Source organism: Coenobita brevimanus, chromosome 1 (genome assembly GCF_032717465.1).
Source record: "Coenobita brevimanus isolate Jiangsu-jjx chromosome 1, ASM3271746v2, whole genome shotgun sequence".
Taxonomy (NCBI): Eukaryota; Metazoa; Arthropoda; class Malacostraca; order Decapoda; family Coenobitidae; genus Coenobita; species Coenobita brevimanus.
Window position 1 is genome coordinate 45,998,914 of NC_136954.1, and position 23,065 is coordinate 46,021,978.

At 43.7% G+C, this 23,065-nt stretch overlaps 1 pseudogene; it reads right to left on the reverse strand.

Annotated features, from left to right (window-relative positions):
- The window catches only part of LOC145395913 (uncharacterized), a 104,576-nt pseudogene that overhangs the window by 76,748 nt on the left and 4,763 nt on the right, over positions 1-23,065 (reverse strand).

A 23,065-nucleotide genomic window follows, 5' to 3' on the forward strand; every position in this document is an offset into this window, starting at 1 on the left:
ATCAGAGCTAATTTGAAGGAGGGAGAAGGCAAGGTAGGCCAAGGAGAAGGTGGAAAGATATGGTGATTGAGTGTGTGAGGAAGAGAGGTTTGGAAGTCGGTGAGGCATGGGAACTGACAAGAAATCAAGCTGGCTGAATCAAGTGGCAAGATCCGGATTGACTCTATCGGATACGTTTATGTGAAGCTACAGAACGTGGTGAATGTTTTTGGTGTATCCAATAGAGCCAGGATTCTGGGGGGCTTGAGTGATCAGTGAATGGAAGTGTGGCCCAATGGACTGGGCAAATTTGGGCTCTCTGAACATTGCTACTCCTCACCCTGCCCTTGGGTGGGAAAGGAGGTCCGGATGATGATGTTGATAATGATGACTTTCTAAATTATTCTTCATATTGAGGAAATCTGTGTAGAGAATAGATTCTTGTGCGAAAAGGAAGAATTGCAGCCATAAACTGCACAATAATCTGGCATTTTCTCGACCTTGAGCATGACCCAATCAGTGTGAAAGCCTGGGTCAAACTGAGACAGCAGGCGTAGTGACGTCATGGGCGGCTAGGAACCAGTTTTCGTCCCCTCGTGGACTGACCTGGTATTCTCTGGACCTTGAGCAGAGTGGGATTCCGGAGGACGGGCTGGGATAGGAGAGGAAGGAGAAGGGAAAGAGGAATGGAGGGGGTAATGGCAGCACTGAAGGAGGGCGAGAGGAGGGAGAGGGACAAGAGGAAGAGGAGGAGAGGGAAGGAGAGAGATGGAAATGCGAGGAAGGACGCAAAATAAAGTGATGGAAAGGGGAAAGAAGTGAAGGAAGAGTCAAGAGCAGTAGGAAGAGAGAGTTAGGGAGGGAGGAAGGGAGAGGGTAGAGAAATCAGAGAGAAAAGGAAAGAAAACACGAAGTAGAGGTAGGAGAGTGTGTAGGGAATGAGACAAGAGAGATGGGGGAGAGGCAGCGGCAAAGATGGAGAAGGGCGAGAAGGGGGAGGAGGAGAATGTGAAGGACGGTGGGAGAGGGAGAGAATGCAATGAGTGAAGAAGAGCAGAGAAGAGGGAAAGAGAGTAGTAAGGAAAAAGAAGAGAGGGAGAGAGTAAAGGAATCAGATGAGAATCACGGGGAGATGGGAGGAGTTAAGGAATAGCAGAGGGGTTACAGGAAGAGAGAGAGAGAGAGAGAGAGAGAGAGAGAGAGAGAGAGAGAGAGAGAGAGAGAGAGAGAGAGAGAGAGAGAGAGAGAGAGAATAAAGAACGCAAACAAAACAAAAATAAAAGAAGAAGAAAGCGACAGAGAGAATAAAGAAGCTAGAGAGAGCAGTAAGGAGAGAGGCGGCGGGGTGAAGGTTGGGGCACACAGGGTTTACGCCGCTGGAACAAACGACTGGGCTATTTTTACGTGACAGAGCCGAATTGAGGCGAAATGGGGATAAAAATTCATGACCTTGTTTCCTTACGAAGAAGTGGAAGGTCCTCTGGGGGGTATAGAGAAGACAGAGGGGGAGCTTAGAGCGTATGACAGAGAGAGGGTAGGGAGATAGAGAGGGTAGAATTGGGAGAAAAGGGGGAAAAAAGAAAGAATGAGTGAGAGAGAGAGAGAGAGAGAGAGAGAGAGAGAGAGAGAGAGAGAGAGAGGGGAGACTATTAGAGTGAGTGTGTGTAATTCACCGGGTCGGTCAGGATCACTTGATGGTCGTGTGTGTGTGTGTGTGTGTGTGTGTGTGTGTGTGTGTGTGTGTGTCTGGCTGGGTGGGTGGGTTGGGTGTGGGTGTGGGTGTAACGTGTCAGTGTGCATGCACGTGTGTTGCAAGAGCAGCTGGCACAAGTTATAATCTTTTGTTCGCCTCGCTTGTCGCCGGCCTAACCCGACAGTCGGCAACCCAACCCAGTAACTCGGCATATTGATGGTACTGCCGGCTCGTTCTCTGTTTAGGCAGCTCTAAATTATCATCCAGCGGGGCCTAATTAATGGACGTAATCTGCAATACCCATGAGGACGGTGGACGTGTTGATCCGAGAGTAACTAGAAAATGTATTGGACCTGAAAATATTTTACAATGATAATGTCCCCGTGTTGGCATTACTTACCGGAGGGGGGGGGGGATGGAGCCTGTGGACTTAATATACAGCCTGGACTATACTGTATGATGACTGTGATTATATAGGTTGTTATATGTTTCACACACACACACACACACACACACACACACACACACACACACACACACACACACACACACGTCATCGCAGTCCAATTACCTCCATCCACACATTTTTTTCACTGCACACCATTTTTTAAACCTTTTTTGGAATAATTTTTCATTTCATTCAACTTTTTTTTTACACGAGGCCACCCTGACTCTTAACACTCAAGCTCCTGTGACTCACTCTTGGTTGAGTCAGTTCTCCGAGGGTGAATGTGCAGTCTCAATTAATCTCAACTGCTCTTTACTGGATGACGTATATGGTGTCCAAATGTCAACCACTCGTTACCCGATGACGCAATGTCCAATAATAGGCCCTCAGTTTTTTTAGTTCAGGAAGCTTTTCACTCCATTTCCACCTGTGGACACATGGCAACATTATGCATCTATGCTGCCCGTCTACACATACGTATCTGAATTTCTTCACTTCGTCATGCTACATGCATTAACGTATTTTTTGCATAAATGGTACTAATTAAGCTACACTACTTGCTTTTATACCAAAATGTTGGGAAATACAGAACCTATAACTATTTCTCACAACATTATTGCGAAAAAAGAATATTTCTAGGTCAAAAAGTGAAATAAAGAAGTACTGAAATAAATATTAGTTTTGCCCTATCTAATATTATTATACACCACCATTTGCTAATATAGCTACTGTGTGTGTGTGTGTGTGTGAGAGAGAGAGAGAGAGAGAGAGAGAGAGAGAGAGAGTTATAGCTCAGAGGGGCTTTATTCAGCCTACACACAGCTTTCAGGAAACACCCCCCTCTCGCCCTGAAGGGCTTTATGAGAACCGCAGTGCAGTTGCTGGGAGACGGAGGCAAGTTTGCTAAGCGTCTGCAAACTGTCTCTTACAAGTGTTTTCAAAGTTTGCCCAATGACCCTCTATGTTTGGCTTGTGTGTGTGTGTGTGTGTGTGTGTGTGTAATTTTCTCATAAACATCTCTCGTTTGTAGAGGACTTGATGTAGAGCAGTGTAAGAAAAAATCACACACACACACACACACACACACACACACACACACACACACACACACACACACACACACACACACACACGGCAACAAAGAGGAACCACAGCAAACACATAAACATCTTAATATTATTAGTGACATAAACAAACATTCAGTGGCGTTAATGAAAGCGACACACACACACACACACACACACACACACACACACACACACACACACACACACACACGAGATAGGATATCAAGTTGGGGTTTAACCAATGCTCGGTTAATTTTCCAGTGGAGTGAAAAAAAAAAAAAAAAAAAACAGTAGGATAGCTGGTTACCACACGACTTACCACCACACCCCCACATCACCACACTGCCACACTACCTCACCTCATATTACAAAACTGCCACACTACAGTAGTATTACACAACCATATCTTCAAGTTATCACACTACCATTCCAGGCATTCCACCTCACTACCACATCACCACACTAATATACTACCACACACCTGCGCTACCGCACTACGCCACCACACTTTCATAGTATCACATCGCCGCAATGTGACACCGCCACACTACCACACCATCACAATGCCACACCATCACACTACCATACCACCACACCGCCATAGTACACCACCATCACTTTACCACACTACCTCTCTATCACACCATCACACTACCACAGCACCACACTACCACATCACACTGCCGCAGCACCACACTACCACATCACCACACTACCACACCACCACAGCACATTATCACAGAATCACACCACCACACAACCTACTACCACACCAGCACACTGCCACGCTACCACACCAACACAGTACCACACCACTAGGTTACTCTATTACACTACTACAATACCACAAAACAACAGCACCACATTACCCCACCATCACACTACCACACCACCCCAGGGCCACATCACACCATCACACTAAAACACTGCCACACTACCACATCACACCATCATGATACCACAGTATTACACTACCACACCACCACAGCAATCATTTATTCGAATCCCCACCACCACACTGCCACACCAACACATTACCACACCTTTACACCACAACACTATATTATTTACACCTGTTTTACATCGACTCAGACTTCGTAATTTACATCCAAGAAAATCAGAACATGCCATATACTGTAAAAAAAAAAGAAAAATGCTTAGGAATAGGTGATTCAGGGCGTCTTTAACCCCTTCAGCACTATGATACATTCTTAATTTTATTCTTGTTACCTCCCGACGGCTTTCTTAAGGTTAGAGGGAAAATCTTTGACCTGAAGGGGTTAGATATAGCATTCACTGACTCCCTTATTGCCCATACATTCACAGTGACACAAGTATCTCCTCAAAGCCTGACGAATACATAGCGCAAAAAGCGAACCATCTGAAACACGTACTAGCAGTGATAGGGGTTTTCACTGTATTTCGCCAGCTGTAAATTTTCATCAGACGGGACTGAGGAGATGGTTGTTTCTTTAGGTGTATGTTCTCCCTCCCTCCGATGCCTTAACCCTCTGAGGCGGGACAGGAAGAGGCGCAAATAAAGAGGGCCATATGGAGGAAAGACCTGACGACAAAAGGTTCCATGGCTCTGGTGAAGAATGAGAGGATCTGTCCATATGTGTGAGGTGTATAAAAAAAATATTGTGACAGGATTTAAAACACGTGAGAACGGATGGGGGTGAGGTGTGTGTGTGTGTGTGTGTGTGTGTGTGTGTGTGTGTGTGTGTGTGTGTGTGTGTGTGTGTGTGTGTGTGTGTAATTCACCGGGTCGGTCAGGATCATTTGATGGTCGTGATGGTCGTGATTGTCAGCTTTTACCCTCCCGGAAGGGAGCTGAGAGCTCATATAGTCCGATCTAAGGGCAAGGCTGTGACCTTCACACACGCACACACCCGTCCCCTTGCTCGAGGGAGACAGTAACCACCCACTTCGTCAGTGAAACTTTTCGCAACCTGAGCGAGGCGCGAACTCCCGTCCACCAGTTGGCAAGCGGGAACGTTACCACTGCACCAGTGTGTGTGTGTGTGTGTGTGTGTGTGTGTGTGTGTGTGTGTGTGTGTAGACAGAAACATATGGACGGAGACATTCATAGACAGGTAGACAGATGGACAGAGATTTATATGCATTAATTATTCGTCTATGCAGAAACAAACTATCAGAAAACACCCTCTTTTTCATTATAATGTTTTTTAAGCTATATTTCTGCTATCACCAAACGACTGTATTCACTTTTTTGTAGATTCTTTGTATGATGTTGATGTCTTTCTCTCTTCTTAAAAATATCGGATTCACTGGTACTATAGCTTACTGTCTTTGGTATGTTTTTCCTCCCTCGAGACGATTTTTTCTTTTTTTTCCTTTCCTTATTTACTTAACGATATACTTCTTTAAGTGGATGAGAAAAGGGAAGGTCATATCTGACATTTCCGAAGTGAGGAGTCTTTACTAGCTATGTAAATGCCTCGGGTGAAATTCTCTCTCTCTCTCTCTCTCTCTCTCTCCTCCTCCTCCTCCTACTACTACTACTACTACTACCACTACTATTACCACTACTACTTACTGCTGCTGCTGCCGCTCCTATTACTACTACAATTACTAGTGCATGCACTGTGTATCCTCTCTTATCCAGGTTCACTCCGTATCTCCCTCATACATCTGTTCACTTCTCATCACTCTCCTTTCCTCTCCTCCGCTCTTTCCCACATACAGGTTCTCCTTCCCCGCCCTCCTCCCCATCTGCCATTATGCTTCAACTTCCCTCTTCCCCATTCCCTCCCCACAACCCCCAGCCTCTCCTCCCCATCTGCTAATATAATCCTACTCACCTTACCCTCACTGCTCCAAGTCTATTAACCTCACTTCCTTCTTTCCTCTCCGTCTTCACCCCACTTCCCTCTCATTTCCTCTCCGTCTCCCTCAAATCCCAACCTCTCCTCCCCATCCCCTACCATGCTCCTTTTTCCTCTCCTTCCCACTCCTCCACACTCCCTATCCTCGCCTCCCTACTTGTCCCTAATATCCCTCCCCTCTCCTCCCCAACTGACCCTATTTTCCCTCAACTCTCCTCACCACCTGACCCTATTTTTCCTCCTCTCTCCTCCCCACCTGACCCTATTATCCCTCCCCTCTCCTCCCCACCTGACCCTATTTTCCCTCCCCTTCCCTCTGTTCCCCTCCCCACACCCCCATTCATGCAGTCAGGTGAGCGACAAGGGTTGACGCCATACCTAGATCCCAATGGCCAGTAACAACGATATTGGATTTTTGGTTAACGTGCCGATTACTTCCCGTCACACCAGGCTGTGTCCCTTTTCATATCCACGTCAACGCATGCCACAGGAACTAAAACACTCGACGATTGGTGGGCTTGCCGGTTACTGCCTGTGAGGCCAGGTTATCGCCCGTTTTAATTCATCCCGTCCCATAATAACCACAAAACCAGGTTGCCGCCCCATCACATCCACGTAAACCCACGCCACTCTGTTTGCGTGCCCGCCGGCAAAAACTGAAGAGGAAATATATAAAATAATGGTACATAATAAAAATTGCGTTCGACCTTTCATAGAGAACCACTGCATTCCAGGGAACACTGTGCAGGTTGTTTCTATAACTCGTGGGGGATGATGATGATGGCAATGATGATGATGACGATGTCAGTGAAGAAGACGGTGACGATGATGATGACGACAATGACTATGCATCCGCCTCTGTATATGTACGAGTATTAACACTAAAAAAAAAGAGTAGGAAGCAGGAATGTCACTCGTATTAATCTCAAACGTATATAAATGGAGCCAGGCAGTTTTAATACATGTATGATTAACCTTCTCATTGTTGGAACAGTTCTAGTATTTAACTCTAGCTAATGCCATGTTGATTTTATTCAGCAGGAAGTGAGTCATAGGAGCCTGTCAGTGGTAAGATTGTTTCTAAGTATCTACCCAGGAGCAGGATCACCCTTATCATCCATCTAGATCCAAACTTTGTCACCTAGACCACCCACTGAGAGACTGCTAGCGAGGGTGTGGTGTGGTGTGGTGTGATGTGACGCGATGTGGTGTGCAGCGTGGTGTATGGTGTGGTGTGATATGATATGGTGAGGTGTGGTGTGGTGTGGTAAGTTCTGATGTGACGTTGTGTGGTGTGGTGCAGTGCAGTGTGGTGGAGGTAGGCGTGTGGTATGGCGTGGTCTGATGTGGTGCAGTGTGGATTGTTGTGGAGTGGTGTGGTGTGATATGAGGGGAAAGGGGAAGCCGAGGATGAGATAGGGGAATGGGGTTGAGATGTATGAGAGAGGTGTGTGCGAGTTGAAGGCAGGGCAACCGATGGGCAGATTACAGGACGAAACGGAGGCGATTTGTTTGTGGTCACCCTTTATAGGAGTAAGGCGGTTGGCTACAGATAGACAGATACCCGGTAGGCAGACAGAAAGAATTATAAAGGGACAGAGATGGGCAGATTGTGGTGTGCTGTGGTGTGGTGTCATGTGTGGTCAGGCCTGGTGAGTGGTATGGTGTACTGGATGATGGTGGAGGATGTGGTGTGATGTATTCTGGTGTGGTGTGGTGGGGTGTTGCACGGTGTGGTATGATGATGTGTGGTGTAATGCGGTGTAGTGTGATGTGTAATATGATGTGGCGAGGTGTATGGTATGCAGTGTGATGTGGTGCTGTATCTTGTGGCATCATGTGGTGCGTGGTACTGTGCGATGGGGTGTGGTGTGGGAGGTGTCGTGTTGTGTGATGTGGTGTGGTGTATAGAACAGTGTGGTATGGTATGGCGTCGTGTGGTGCTGTGTCGTGTGACGTGGTATTGTGATGTGTTCAGGTGTGGTCTGGTTTGGTGTGGCTTCGTGTTGTGTGTGGTTGGGTGCGCAGTGTGGGATGGTTTGGTGTGATGTAGTGTGATGAGGTATAGTTTGGCTTAGTGTGTGGTGTGGCGTGGTGCTGTGTAATGTGATCTTGAGTGATGCGATGTACCATGGCGAATGTGTTGTCTGGAATAGAGTGATGTAGTATAAAGTATGGTGTTGCAATATGACGTGGTGTGGTGCTGTGCGGTGTGGTATGGTGTGCGGTGAGGTGTTGTTTGGTGTTGCGGTGTGGAGTTGTATAGTGTGATGCGATTTACTGGGCATGGTGTGGTGCAGTGTGGATTATTGTGCAGTGGTGTGGTGTGGTGAGGGAAGGGTAAGATTCATCATTACTAATGATATGTAAGCATCTCTCCTTCACTCTCCTTCCTCCCTTTCCTCCTCTCCCCCCCTTTCCTTTCTCATTCTCCCTCCACCTTGCATCTCTCTCCCTCACCCACTCATTGTTCCTCGGTCATCCTTTCCCCCAGCCTCAGTTTCACCTTCCCTCCTCTGTTTTCCCTCCAACTTCCTCTCCATGTGTCCCTCCCTCTCTCCTTCACCCTCCTCTCCATTTCTCGTTCCCACTCTCCCTCACCCTTCTCTCGACTTCTCTCCTCATCCACCTCTCCACGAATCCTCCCTAACCATCTTTGAGTTTTCCCTCTCACTGTTCATCCACTTTTCTCTCCCACAGTCTCAGTATCTCCCCTCTACATTTTTCAGCTGATATCATACTTTTGATAGTTATAACCTTCCCTATAACAAACAGCCACGAAAGGAACAGCAGCTTTCTTGCTGTTTGCCTTCCTTTGTACTCCTTTGTACATTTTCCATCTCGTACCTTTCCTCATCAAATCTCTCTCTCTCTCTCTCTCTCTCTCTCTCTCTCTCTCTCTCCTTTCCTCCACTTTTCCCCTCCACCTTCTCTCCCCCCCACTTCTACCCCACAGCCTCCTTCCGTCCTCCTCCTCCTGCCTTTACCATCTTCCCATCTATCAACCTCCATCTGCTTCATGGTTTTCCCCCATTTGAAACTTCTCCAAAATCGATAACCCAAACTTCTCAATGCAACAATTTTTAAAGCGTTCATGGCATCGTAAAACAGCGAAATAATATCACAAAAATTATGCCATGCTGTCTGCGTGGTTGACAGCATCTCAGAAACCAGAACTACTTCGCAATTTCTATCGTATCATGCAATGTGTCAGCAATATATAAATAAATATGTGAAAACTACAGATTCTGCAGTACATACACACAAAAAATAATGATGATGATGACGACGGACAGACTTGAGATACAAAAGCGATATATTAAGCTTTAGGGCCGAGCGACTGACTACTTACCTCACCTCAGGTTCATGGTAATTTCGACTGAATCTTCCATCTCGTTCGTCGTAGACACTCCCAGGGATATGATTCGATAATCCTATGGTATTATTAGCGACTTTTTTTTTCCACACGCATCGCCGACAGAACGCCCAAAACTGCCGAAAGAACACTGTAAAGTCAAAGCAACTACTATGCACGTGCAATCCCCTCATCTGGATCTCCGTGTATGAGGTGTTGCGCAATGGTGGCAGACTGGAAGGCAATATGCTGGAAAGGACTGAGGCATGAGTGGACAGGCTTGTAGTGACGTCAGGATGAGCAACCACGGATGGCCAGTCATTAATATTATTATTTACTTCAGCCTACTTACTGGTATCTTTAATACTCGGGTTGACATAAACCACATAAAAGGTTCTTGCTTTAATGCCTAGTTTTTGGTGGCGGGAATTCTGGATTTTGAGCTACAATATAATACACGAAAATTGAAACCGGACATCATAATCTCTCTCTTAATTCTGCCCCCACACCTCAGATTGAATCATGTTATTTAACATTTTACAGTCACTCAAATGAAGTTTTGAATTATAACAGGTTTGATGTGCAATAAATAAATCGTGCATGCGCGATCAGAAGATACGAAGATAACCTGAGACAGACTCTTACGCACACACACACACACACACACACACACACACACACACACACACACACACACACACACACACACACACACACACACGAAATCTCTCTCTTCAAGTCTCCTTAGATCTTAACTTTCCCTCACTGTCCCTCCGCCACTCTTATCACCGACCTGTTTTCCTTCTCTTCTCTCTCCTCCGTCCTTACTCTAATCTCGTTCCCTCCCTCTCGCCTACCTATCCTCCCCTCCATTTCCTTCCCCTTTCCATCACCGTCCTTTCCTCTCGCTCTCCCTCTCTCTACATCCTTTTCTACCTCCCTTCCCCTTTCTCCCTCCATTAACCTCTCACCATCCCCCTCCGCTTCTCCCTCCACTTTGCCGCCACAGCTTACATAATACATTTTTTTTCTCCGCTTCTATTGTCCCGCACCATCCTCTGTCTCCCTCCTCTTACTCCATATCTTTCCCCCTCACTGCTCTTCCTCTGTTCTCTCTGTTAGCCTCAGCTTCCATCATCTCACACAATTCTCCATTATTCTTTCTTTGTCTCTTGCAATCTATTCTTTACTATGTTGCACACAACCCTGCATACACCCGTTCTTATGCAACAATGTAACTTACGATGCACAGAACATACCCTGCATCTTTGCCAGTATATTTTTTCCCCAAACAGCGTCGTCTGTCATCACCTTCCCCGCTTTGTATCCTTGTTGTTGACTGTAAGATTATTTACGTTAGTTACAGCCTACCCAACTAAAAATGGCCTCGGAAAGACAGAGAGTTCTGCTGAGGTTTACTTTCCTTTGTACTCCATTGCACTTCGCTGTACAGTATTTAATAACTTCACCAACCGCCATAAGAGAAATCTAAGGTGACAATATACATTTCCATTCAGTTCTTCACTCTCTTGCATACAGTTCTTATACTTGTTACATTTTTACCGTCGTGCAACTTTCCTACAACTTCACTTGCCTATTAAGTAAACTATGCACTTCAGTACAACTCACCATTTGCACCAATAGCCTTCCTTACATAACATACAACTCGGCATAACACTTCAATACACCAATCCTTTTAAAACAGTGTCCTTTATCTTGAATACACGTAGCCTGTAACCTACACAACAAAACTCTCCTTCTGCAACAACGTCCTTCACTATCCAACACACAACGTAGCCTGCATCCTACACAATACAGCTCTCCTTTTGCAACAACGTCCTTCGCTACCCTGCACACGACCTATCCTGTAACCTACACAACAAGACTCTCCTGCAATAGCGTCCTTCACTACCCAGCACACGACCCAGCCAACATGCCAGTCAATATAACTTTAATTTTGTCCCGGGGCCGAGTCGTGCATCACCACCTTCCCCGCATTGTTTTGTATTCCCACCCGCAGCCCAGAGAGGAATCATGAAAGGCTGGCTCGGGTTATTTCCCTTGTGGTGCTCCGGATGTAAGAAATTTATACCCTAACAGAGAGCAGCGACGGGAGTGGCAGTTACATGGCCAGAATTAATTATGGGCGCTGGGAGATGGATGACGAGAGAGAGAGAGAGAGAAGGGGAAGGGGATAGGAAGAAAATACCATTCAGAAAACAGAAGAAAAGAAAAATAAATAAGGAAAAGACGACAAAAACACTAAAGAAGAAGAAGAACAAAAAAAAAAGATGAAGAAGAAAAAGGAACTGAAAGAAATCGGCTAAGGTCAATGGGAATATGTCAGAAGGAAGGGTCATTAGGAGGAGGAGGAGGAGGAGGGAAAGAAATGAGTAATAAAAGAAAAACCAGAAATGAAGGAAAGGAAAAAAGAACATCTCTTTCTAAAAACAGAGAGAAAAAAGAATCAAGAGAATAAACAAGACAGACAAGCAGTAAAAACAAGAAGTTGGCGGAACGGTGAGATGAGGAGGAAGCAAACAGGTTAAGAGGGGAATAAGAAACAAGCAAAAATCTCCAGGGAAATAAGGAAATAAAGCAAAAAATAAAGCCAATGAAGGGAAAAGAAGTCTATAAGGTCAGTGAGGGAGCGTCAGAAGGTAGGGTAATTTCGTGCCTGTTCTCCAAGGGTCGCCACATTTGCTACAGTCGTCGGCGAAATTGAGGCCAGAGTTCCCGTCGCAATTGGGAGCTTATTTCACGGTCACTGCCTCAACCAGTCTGTGGCCACTCGCTTCTTGCCCCCCTCCCCTCCTGCCGTCTCTCTCTCTCTCTCTCTCTCTCTCTCTCTCTCTCTCTCTCTCACACACACACACACACACACACACACACACACAAATACACACACACACACACACACACACACACACACACACACACACACACACACACAGAAGCCACCCTCCCTTCTCTTACTCTTAAATAATTTGCCCCAACCACCACTCGCTTCTTGCCCCCTCCTTCACAAACAAGCCTCCCTTCTTTCCCCCCTTCCTCCTTTTCTCACAAACTTCTCTCCTCCCTCACCCATTTCTCCAACTTTCACGTAATATACTCCCACAAACACATTTTTCTTTCTACTGTTTCCTTTGTCATTCTCAACTGCTTGCTTCACCTTCCCCCTCCTCATTCAATCCATATTCTTCTCTGGGGTCATATTCTCTGCACTTCTGGCGACTTCGTTAACATCTATTCCTGAGCGATTTAGTCTAACAATTCAATATCCTCCTATATCTTACATGATGCAAACTATATTGACATTAAATCGAAAAAATAATACATAAGAATATGCTCAGGTGTAATAAGCAAAACAGAGTGTGATAAGCAAAATGAATCGCTAAGGATGAGGAACTACGAAGCCTCCTATGCCAGACAGAATACGGCCCTATTCTGTACATCAAACTTCCATCCCTATCACATCTACCTAACATACCACCCGCCTCTATCCCTTCCCCTCCAGCAGACCCTGCCACCTCTTCTATCTCTCTCTCACAAGCCCCCCCCCCCCTCCTCCTCTTTCTCACAGGTCCCCTCTCACAGGCTCCCCTCCCCATTACACATCCCTCTCAACCATGTCTTCCCCATCTTAAATTTTAACTCCAACTCCATACCCCACTCCCGCTCTTTTCTGTCACATACTGACCACTCCCCTCTCAAAAGTCCCCTCTCTTTCCCCTCCCTTTCTACAATCTCTGTGTTACCTACTCCCCCTACACACACACACACACACACACACACACACACACACACACACACACACACACACACACACACACACACACACACACACACACACACACACACACACACACACACACACACACACACATTGTGAGACTGGCCATTGAGATATGTCGACAGATGAAGCTGTTTGACAGTATTTTTTTTTTTTTTAAAGAGATATTCGTATAATTGTTTCGTACCGGTAATGCAGGATTCACACCGGAAAGTGAAACAATAATAATCTGTAATAAAATGGGTAACACATGAAACAATGTTACATTAAGGTAGAGTAATCAATTATCCCACTGCCTATCATTACATAAATGAAACCCCAATACTGAATCTGCTCTTCTCTTAAACTGGTAATTTACACATTCCGTCAGTTATTTACCATTCTGGCTGACTGTAGTTTTCTAATCGTCAAATTCATCCTCTTACAGGAATACTGATTAATTTTCTTTACTCTGTATTAGTTTGAACTGCTGTAAAACTACTATAAAAGTGCTACGAAACCAAACTTCTACGAAACAAAATGAAACCATCGCTGCAGCCAAGAGTGTTTGACCCTTCACCGACCCACTGCATCCGAGGAATTTACTGTTGCTCCTCAAAGATCATTACTTAACCTTTGTTTTCATTATATATAAACCAACAAATTAAACCCCTAAGGGATATCATTGTATTTTCTTTGACTTTATTGGGTTTCTGCTTCCATGGCTTGATTTTTTTTTTTTCTTTATAGTTTAGTAGGTCCAAGATCAATGTCACTTATGAAAGTTATCCGATTTAGGGAAAACTTCTTGAAAGGTTTAAGGATAATACAAGGATATACGATTTTTATTTGGAATGCAATCAGTCGAAGTTCAAGGTAACAAAGAAAAAGTAAAAATTCAAGACCATACGACCAGATCGACAAGGTTTGATCTGATTTGGACCAAACTTGGTGGAAATGAAGAGGGCTAAGCAAGAATGAATTAATTCGATAATGAAATCAGTTGGCTGAATGTCAGGGTCACAGAGCAAAGTTAAATATCTGACCCCTAGACCAACTGGTGGGAACGGGTGTTGCATTATTTTCTTTATCTTTACTTTTCACAGTTTTCTCACATCTCAGATATTTTTGTTAAATCTTATTGTTATTCAACACTTAACATGTGTTCTTTCATTTTTTACTTCATCTCTCTTCTTCGTTTGTCCTCCTCTTGGTTTATTCTCTCTGTTCTTCATTCGCCTTTGTTCTCGAGCTCTTTTTTGTTAATTCCCATGTTCTCGTTTTGTGCTGTTTTCATTTTCCTCTCCTTTATCTGTTCCTCTCCTTTCCTCTTTCTTCTTCCCTTCGTGTTATCACATTCCCACCACTCTTCTCTACTAATAATTTATTCCCTTTTGCTTTTTCTACCGTTTATCACTGTCTTCACTCCCTCGCATCTTTAACCCCATCACACCAATGACGTGGTACTCATTGTAATCATGCTAACACCATACGATTTCGTTCAATTTCGAACCTGTATTATTACAAGACTTAGTGAAGACTAAATAATTATAACTCAAGTTCAAAAAGTTACTCTTAAGTAAAACAAAATCGCCTTAAGGTGATAAGAAAAAGCTAAGCGAGTGTAGAAGTACAAAAAAGAAGTAGGGCCATATCAGGCTTCGTTATCTGTGTGTGAATAGCCTTCAGGAGCCACAAGGAAGCATGACATGGGCATCCGCTCTAGTACTGTAGAGTACCTTGCGTTTGAAAGTCCAAAAGGAAACTAAAGTGAAGCACGATCCAGGGCTTAGATTGAGTGAAGCCCTTGTATGTGAAAATCCTTTGCTTGTAACTGACCGACCTGGCCGCTCCTATAAATAATCCCGTATCTAATAATACGTCATTTTATTGAATGAGTTAACTGTTCATTTTCTCGTCTGTTTCTTCTCTCTCCTTATCGTCTTTCGCCGTTTTTCTCTAATTGTTCATCTTCCTATCTAGTAATCTCTCTCTCTCTCTCTCTCTCTCTCATATCAACTTCCCCTTCCCCTCCAGCTTCCGCACGCCATATCTCTTTCCTTACGTAATATCAGGTGTCTTCGCCTCTCCCCAGTGATAACCTTTCTGTTTAATTCTGTATACCTCCGTGTGATTATATTCAGCTCAAGGTGTACCTCCATTACCTAATTCATTAACAAGACCATTTTTTCCTGGCTACCTTCGGATTTTTTTTTTTTTACTCGCCATTTCAGGACGATTTTCAACTATATTCTGGTTAAGTACACTCGGCACCAGAAGTCCTGTCACTTCATCTGGTTCTCTCCAAATGTACGGTACTTTGGAAATCAGTGCGATGAATCCGCAGCAACTGACACTAACGAATTTATTTAACCATATACTAGTGTCATCACTGTCGGTTGCTGAGGGTAAACTACACTAATTTTCAATGTAGGAGGAAAGAAATACTAAAGTGGCAACAGGATTTTTGCCGCCGACGCTAAAGATGTTTTGGTGATTTATTGCCTCTGCCAAAGAAGCTGAACAGAGTTATGCTTGCACCTTTATCCGTCTGTTTCTGTACATGATATTTCAGAATGCTGTTATCGGATTTTAATGGAATCTGGTGGATAGGTGGATAGTGGATCAAGGAAGACTTGTTTATATTATGAGGTAGATCCCCATCTGGATGCAGAAATACATCATAAACTTTATTGGCGCTGGCGAGGGATACACCCTCTGAGACTGTGCAAAAATGCAGACTAAGGCCGTAGAATTAACTTACTAGCTATGTGAGACCGTAAAAATATTCGTCTGGTAGGAAAGATGAATTACAGCAATAAATCATAAGTATTATTAGCACTGGAGGAGGTATGCTCTCTCTGAATGCTTTCTGGTTTACTCATTTATTTTTTTTATGCCGGGCACTTTGCTATCTCCGGACAGTCTTTGTTTATATTATGACTAACAGGCTGATTTTTCATTTCTGAAAAAGGTTAATCTTAACTGCTGTGGGTAAAAGTTTAGGGGAAACTAATCTAGGGAAGAATATTCCAAAGATATACCGTTCGGCTCCCCAGCCTCTTTGGTTGTGTGATTTGTTCGTTTCATATGACAACCAGATATTTTTCAGCTTGGAGGAAGCTCTGGCAGAACAGGGAATAGATAAATTTTCATGAACCTTTTTCAGTACAGATCCCTCTTTTAATGCAGTATTCTTGAAAAGGCCAGATTATTTGCCTCAATATTTATAAACGGTCTTTTGATTTTCCTCTTTTTTTTTTCATTATAGGCCAGGGAGATTATAACAGTGAGGGAAATAGATAAAGTCCCATTTAACATTTTATTATAATAATATATATTTCATCTTTTGTTACAACCAGAAGACGTCGCGCGTTCAGCTTATAGAAGGCTTTCCGTAGTGAGGGAATTAGACACATGTCTCGTAACATTTTATTGTATGGACATATTTTACTCCTGCCATACCAGATGACTTCATTCAGCTTAGGCAAGGTCCCTCGTTGTGAAAAGGCTGGAAGCACTTTTAAACAGTCTCTAATGTGTGTGTGTGTGTGTGTGTGTGTGTGTGTGTGTGTGTGTGTGTGTGTGTGTGTGTGTGTGTGTGTGTGTGTGTGTGTGTGTAAACCTGCAAGTCATCCTGCTGGTAAAGGTTTGTGGCCGGATGGTTGGAATGGTTTGGGTGGGTGGGGCGTGGTGGGTGAGCAGGGTGGGTGGGTGTGATGTGTGGTTGGACAGGGAATGAAGTGGGTTGGGTGGCAGGGTGAGATGGGTGAATGACTGAGGTGGGTTGGTGGAGTATGTGGATGTTTAGTAGGAAAATAGGTCCATGGCAGGAATAGATCCAGGTGGGAGAACAGACAGATGAAGAATAAGTCTATGGTAGAAATAGATCAATGGCAGAAAACAGTTCCATGTGTGGATTCAGTGTTTCTGCATGGGGAAAAATAGACCGACGGGAGAAAACTTCAAGGTGAAAATGGGTCCAAGAGCGAATGTTGGTCCATTGGTAAAAAGGGTCCGATTGAGAAAATAGGTCCACAGAGACAGGGTAGAGCTTGATTTTCTTTTCTGTGACGCGTCGGGCCACACGGAACCCATCTCTCCCACCCAACATTTTCACTTGTCGTACTGGATCATCTAGGTAACAATATCTTCTCTAACTCGTTAACAACTATTACAATTATTACTGAATCGGTTAAAAAAAAAAATAAAAAAAACTTCAATCACAAGTTTTGGAGTCTTTTCAGCTGGGGAAATAACAACTGTGTACATGTTAACAGATAACAATGCCTTTCCAATTAAATGATATTGCAAAAGAACAATGTATCTTATTGGGGAGAGAAAACTGCAATTGCATGTTTCCAATCTTCAAACTGTTGCAAAATTAACTTGCGCTTCAACAAAATAATGAAACCAATTCCATTAAATGATACTGCAAAAGAATAGTTCGTTCTGAGGCCAAGAGAAAAATCCAATAATAAGTTTTGGAGACTTTTCAATGGCAAGGAGAGCTGGCTGCACATACGTCAAGTAAAAACAGTCCTTCAGAGTTTATCCGAAGGAAAAGTTTTTGAGTCATCACGAATCCTCAAACCGCAAGAAGTGCAACTGAGAAGTGAAAAGTTAATTAAATAATAATTAAAGTTGTGGCAGTAATAAGGAGTCCTAGGAGTGGTGCGTGGCTGGCCAGGACACCTACTAGGACACACTCAGCAGGACACACACACTTACCAGGACACACACACTTACCAGGACACACACACACACACACACACACACACACACACACACACAACAAAATAAAGATGGCAGAACTATGATTTGGCAGGGCCGGGGGACTGGAGAGGTGTGAGAATATATGGTATGAATGGGAATAAATATAATACATCTGTACGTCATCGAGTTGAAAACGAGTAAGCTCAGGGGAGACTTTTCTTATAGATGTGGTAAAAATAGAATCAATTTCCTCTGACATTCAACAAAATCTTCATGCCCTTCACTTCCTTCCCTGTCCCTCCTCAGTAACGATTCCATCTTTACCTCGTGAATACATGACCAGATACTGTTATACTTCTCGTCTGTCTTATGTCAGTCTTAGATTCATTTTCCCCATGCATCCTCCAACCTCCCTCTCTGCCTATCCTCTCGGCGTCCCTCTTCTTTCCCCCTCTTCTCTTGTCCCCCATTTTCCTTCCGTTCCTCACCCCATGCGTTCTCCCTCTCCCCATATCTCTTCTCCTTTTTCAATCTCTCATCTCCTTTCACCTCTCTCTCTCTCTCTCTCTCTCTCTCTCTCTCTCTCTCTCTCTCTCTCTCTCTCTCTCTCTCTCTCTCCACCTTCTTTGGCCTCTAAACCACATTTCCCTTTATCTCCTTCTTCATCTTACCCTCTCTATCCTCTGCTCACCATCCTCATCACCTCCCGTCTTCTTCCATCTTTCACTTTTCTCTGTCTTCTTCCCTTCTCCTTTCCGTCTCTCCAATCTTGGCTTCTTCTCTATCCCTTCCCTTTCTCCCTCTTCGTTCCTTACCTCTTACTCTCTCTCCTCCCTCTTCTTCTTCTTTCTTCCTTCCCCCTTCCTTTTCTCCTCATCCTCCACTCTTTTCCTCCTTCCCTCATTCCACATACCCTCTACCCCCCATCTCTCACCGTCTCATGCATGGCGTGAGAGATCTCTTAATGAGGCGTGTGTCCCTCTCAACGACTTAACATCATCATTTAATCCAACTCTCTCCCTCATCTTCTTAACGCTCATCTTATCCTTCTTGAAGTTTTTCCTTCTCCTCCTCCTCCTCATCCAGTTCTGCATACATTTTCTTCCTATTACTGTACTCATCTTAATCCTGCTCTCTCCTTTCTTTTCTTGCTATAACAACTACTACTCTTTTTTGCAGTTCTCTTATGTCACCTCCAAGTGAGCGAGAACAATTATTATTATAATTATTATTATTATTATTATAATTATTATTATTATTATTATTGCTCACTTCACTTGCTTGGACACCAAATTCAGTCACAGCTTGGCCTCCGACATATGTACCTGAGTGAAAGATTTATCGCATCAGCATGAAATGGGGGCAGGGGTCGGGAGGAATACTCTGTAGTATAGTAGCGAACTTTTTTGGATATCTCAGCCACTTCTGAAGTTCCAAGATAGACACCAATTTGGAAATCGCATAAAAATCCTCAGTTATTTTCACTTCATAGACAACCCGTAATTCCCAATAGTTTTTCCATAAGTCTATGAAAAGATTTTTTATAAGGCAGATTAGCGTAACAGCCGGCTGCGCAAGAAGTAACGGTCTAAGGTTGCGTGAGTATTTTCCGACAACTGCTGATAGCAACCAGGTTTTGCCTTTTCAGAACAAATAATACCTTCAGTTTGGCTTTTTGTTAAATATATTTTTTGACTGAATCCGAGTCAAACTAATACAATACCCTGATCAACAAAAGAAACTCTGAATTTCCGATTTTTTATTCGAATCGGAGCACACTGACAGATTTGATGAAAGTAATTTTTGTGAGTGAGCAAAAAGCAAAGTCAGCATTTGAATACTTTTACTACAGTGTACAGCTTAGCAAGTTGCTGTCTTTCTGAAGACAGCTATTGTAAAATGTCAGGTAAGGAAATTAAGCATTCGTTACATTTCATCAAGGAAGTGTTAGGGAATATTTTTGGTGTAATCTAACGAGTTCTTTTTAGTATTTTCAGGTCAGGAAATCAGAGGAAGATGTTGAGCCACATGAAACAATATTCAGCAATGCCTAACTTGCCCGAACACGTTCCACACTTTCAACGTGGACACCTATTACGTGTTAATAATAATGATGGGGGGGTTCAGTGAACTGAACTCACCCCATACCGTAACAACGTTCGAAACAAATACAACATGACCATTTACAGGGATTGTTTGGGCGTTTGCCGGTTCCTTGCCGGTCTTCTGGTATTTTCGCGTTGTCAGTTTACATTTTTATGGGGGCAAATCAATTTAATATGCTTAAATCGATAATCTAAGAATGGTGACTCAAGATATCAAGCTCAGGTACAGTACATGCATGGTAAAACTCAAGCCAATCTACCCAGAAATAAAGATGTGAGGCCGTGGTGACGATCGTTAATAAGAAAAGCTTGAAAAACTCCAATAATACGAGTATACAGGAAAAAAAATACTTTGGAAATAAATATATAAAAAATGAATAAATAAAAAGATACTGTGGAATCACGTGAATGTCAAGTACCTTCTGGCGGTGACAAGATAAGTGAAACAATAGATTCACTTGGGAACAAGACTGGAGGCGCTCCGTCAAGTAGCTTGCGCCACACAAACAATTCCACTTCCAGTGCCACAAAGTACGGTCTTGGCAGGCTTTGTAGCATCTCTCCTTTTTTGTATTTCAGTTGCGATAGGAGACTTCGTGTTGCCCTTCCTTGTATTTCCTTCAGTATAGAAGGCTTCTTAGCACTTCTTCCTGTTTTGTAGTCTTGCTGGCATAGTAACCTTCATGGCTCATATCTTCCTTACTTTATTTCCTTCTGCATAAGACTTCCTGGTACTTTTTTTTCTTGATTTTTCGTTTCCATTAAAGACTTGTGACAGATGGGGTAAAATGAAAACTGCCTCACTGTAGTGAAGGGATCTAAGTGCAGTAGACAAGTTGACAGCTACCAGACAACTCAGATCACCACCAATATTTAATAATTCTTTCTACGTCCATGACCCACAGATCCACACAATTTCACTGAAATTCATAATTTTTTTTTTAGATATCTTGTGGACAAACAGACAAACAGGAGTGAATACAAACTATCTCCATCTTTCTTTGACGGAGATAAAAACGTTTCCCTGAGGAAAAAAAACACATGTCACGAAAGCTAAGCCGACAATAATATCGCCAAACCTCTCACGTACTCTGGGTCTCCTGTGCCAACGTCCATGCACGGCATAAGCATTAATTACGCCAGCCACCGAGCAAGGAATAGATGCTACAAAGTCTTCTATTACAATGACAGTGCAAGGAATAGGTGCTATGAATGGATCTATTTTCCCACTGGAATTGTTTTCCCATGAACCTATTTTTCACTTGTGGACATATTTTCTCTTCTTAGGGAAACACCGAGTCTGCACACGGACCTATTTTTTGGTTGGACTTATTTCTCCCACGGAACGATTTTTACCCAGTGGACCCATGATCCTAATTAGGACCGCTTCCCCAGCTACATTCCCCATGAACCAAGTCCCATGGGCCTTTTTCCTAATTCTTACCCATCAACCAACCTACTCCATCACTAACACACCCAGTCACACCACAGTCTCACTAACATATTAAATTACCCCACTTGCCCACCACTCACGTCATTCCTTTCTCCGCCCACCCGAAAGAAATACGAAATAAGAGAAAGGGAATACAAATTATGGCGTCAACAACAGGCCATCTCCCTTCCATTTTACCTCGGGCGGGAGCGTTGCCGTAATGTGAGCCGATATATGTGACTGGTGGCGCTGTGGAAGGGGATCTAAGTATATGGCTATGGCACAACTTTGGCTTTCAGGGCAGTAAATTCCTTGGTATTTTGAGGTAATTGTTGTCCTGGTCAGAGCTGTGGCACTCTTGGTTCTCTACGACCTTCATCTAATGCACTTTCGCACCTACACCTAGATACACTTACACCACAAATATATGTCCAAACTTCCTCATTGTGTTTGTTAATCCAGACGATTTAATACAGATCAGAGAAAGTCATAGGCGCCTCAGCGTAAAATCTTTATCTCTGTCTACAGTGTCCTTGGCTTGAGTCTCATATCACGTTCCTTGCCTCCAAAAGCTCACATCTTCATATCTAATAGAGAGTTTGCGTGCAGTAAATTTTGAAGTAAGCAGGTTTTCTCAGTGAAGTAAGCAGGTTCTCCCAGCAAAGCAAGCAGGTTCTCCCAGTGAAGTATGTAGGTTCTCCCAGTGAAGTATGTAGGTTCTCCCAGTGAAGCATGTAGGTTCTCCCAGTGAAGCATGTAGGTTCTCCCAGTGAAGTAAGCAGGTTCTCCCAGTGAAGAGGGTTCTCCCAGTGAAGTATGTAGGTTCTCCCAGTGAAGTAAGCAGGTTCTCCCCGTGAAGTAAGTAGGTTCTCCCAGTGAAGCAAGCAGGTTCTTCCACTGATGTAAGCTGATTCTCCCAGTGATGTAAGCAGGTTCTCCCAGTGATGTAATCAGGTTCTCCCAGTGATGTAAGTAGGTTCTCCCAGTGATGTAAGCAGGTTCTCCCAGTGATGTAAGCAGGTTCTCCTAGTGAAGTAAGCAGGTTCTCCCAGTTGACGACGTGGGGTTGAGTGAGAGTCAAATATCAATGTTGGTCCAAGAAAAAGTTTCATATTAGCCTTTTCAACAAGATTTTTTAAATTGCAGCCAAGGGGTTAGTAAAATGGTCTGTTGTTTGAAACGACGCAAGTTCGATCTCAGGTTGTGGCAAGGAATAGTATGGTTCAAATTTCGTCAAAACAGCCATTACCAATCTTCCACACGACCCACAGACAGGGCATAAAAACACCCTCACTAATTACCAGAACACTAGTATGTATGAAACAGCCCTAAGAGATACCGTATGCAGTATGGACGGTTAGTATTAGTGCTGAAGTAGTGATATGCGCAAGTGTGTGCTCGACCTTAGAGAACAGGTTGCCTTGTCTATGCCTAGAGCTAGACACACACACACACACACACACACACACACACATACACACACACACACACGAGGGAAAATCCCAAACACAATATCTTAGTACACCACTTCAATAGGACGCTGTCTGGTAAATGATATGCGTTCCTTGCCATCATTAGACGATATTTTTCTGCCTGATATAGACTAATCATAGATAGGGGTCAGATACTACCCTATCGCCATTCAG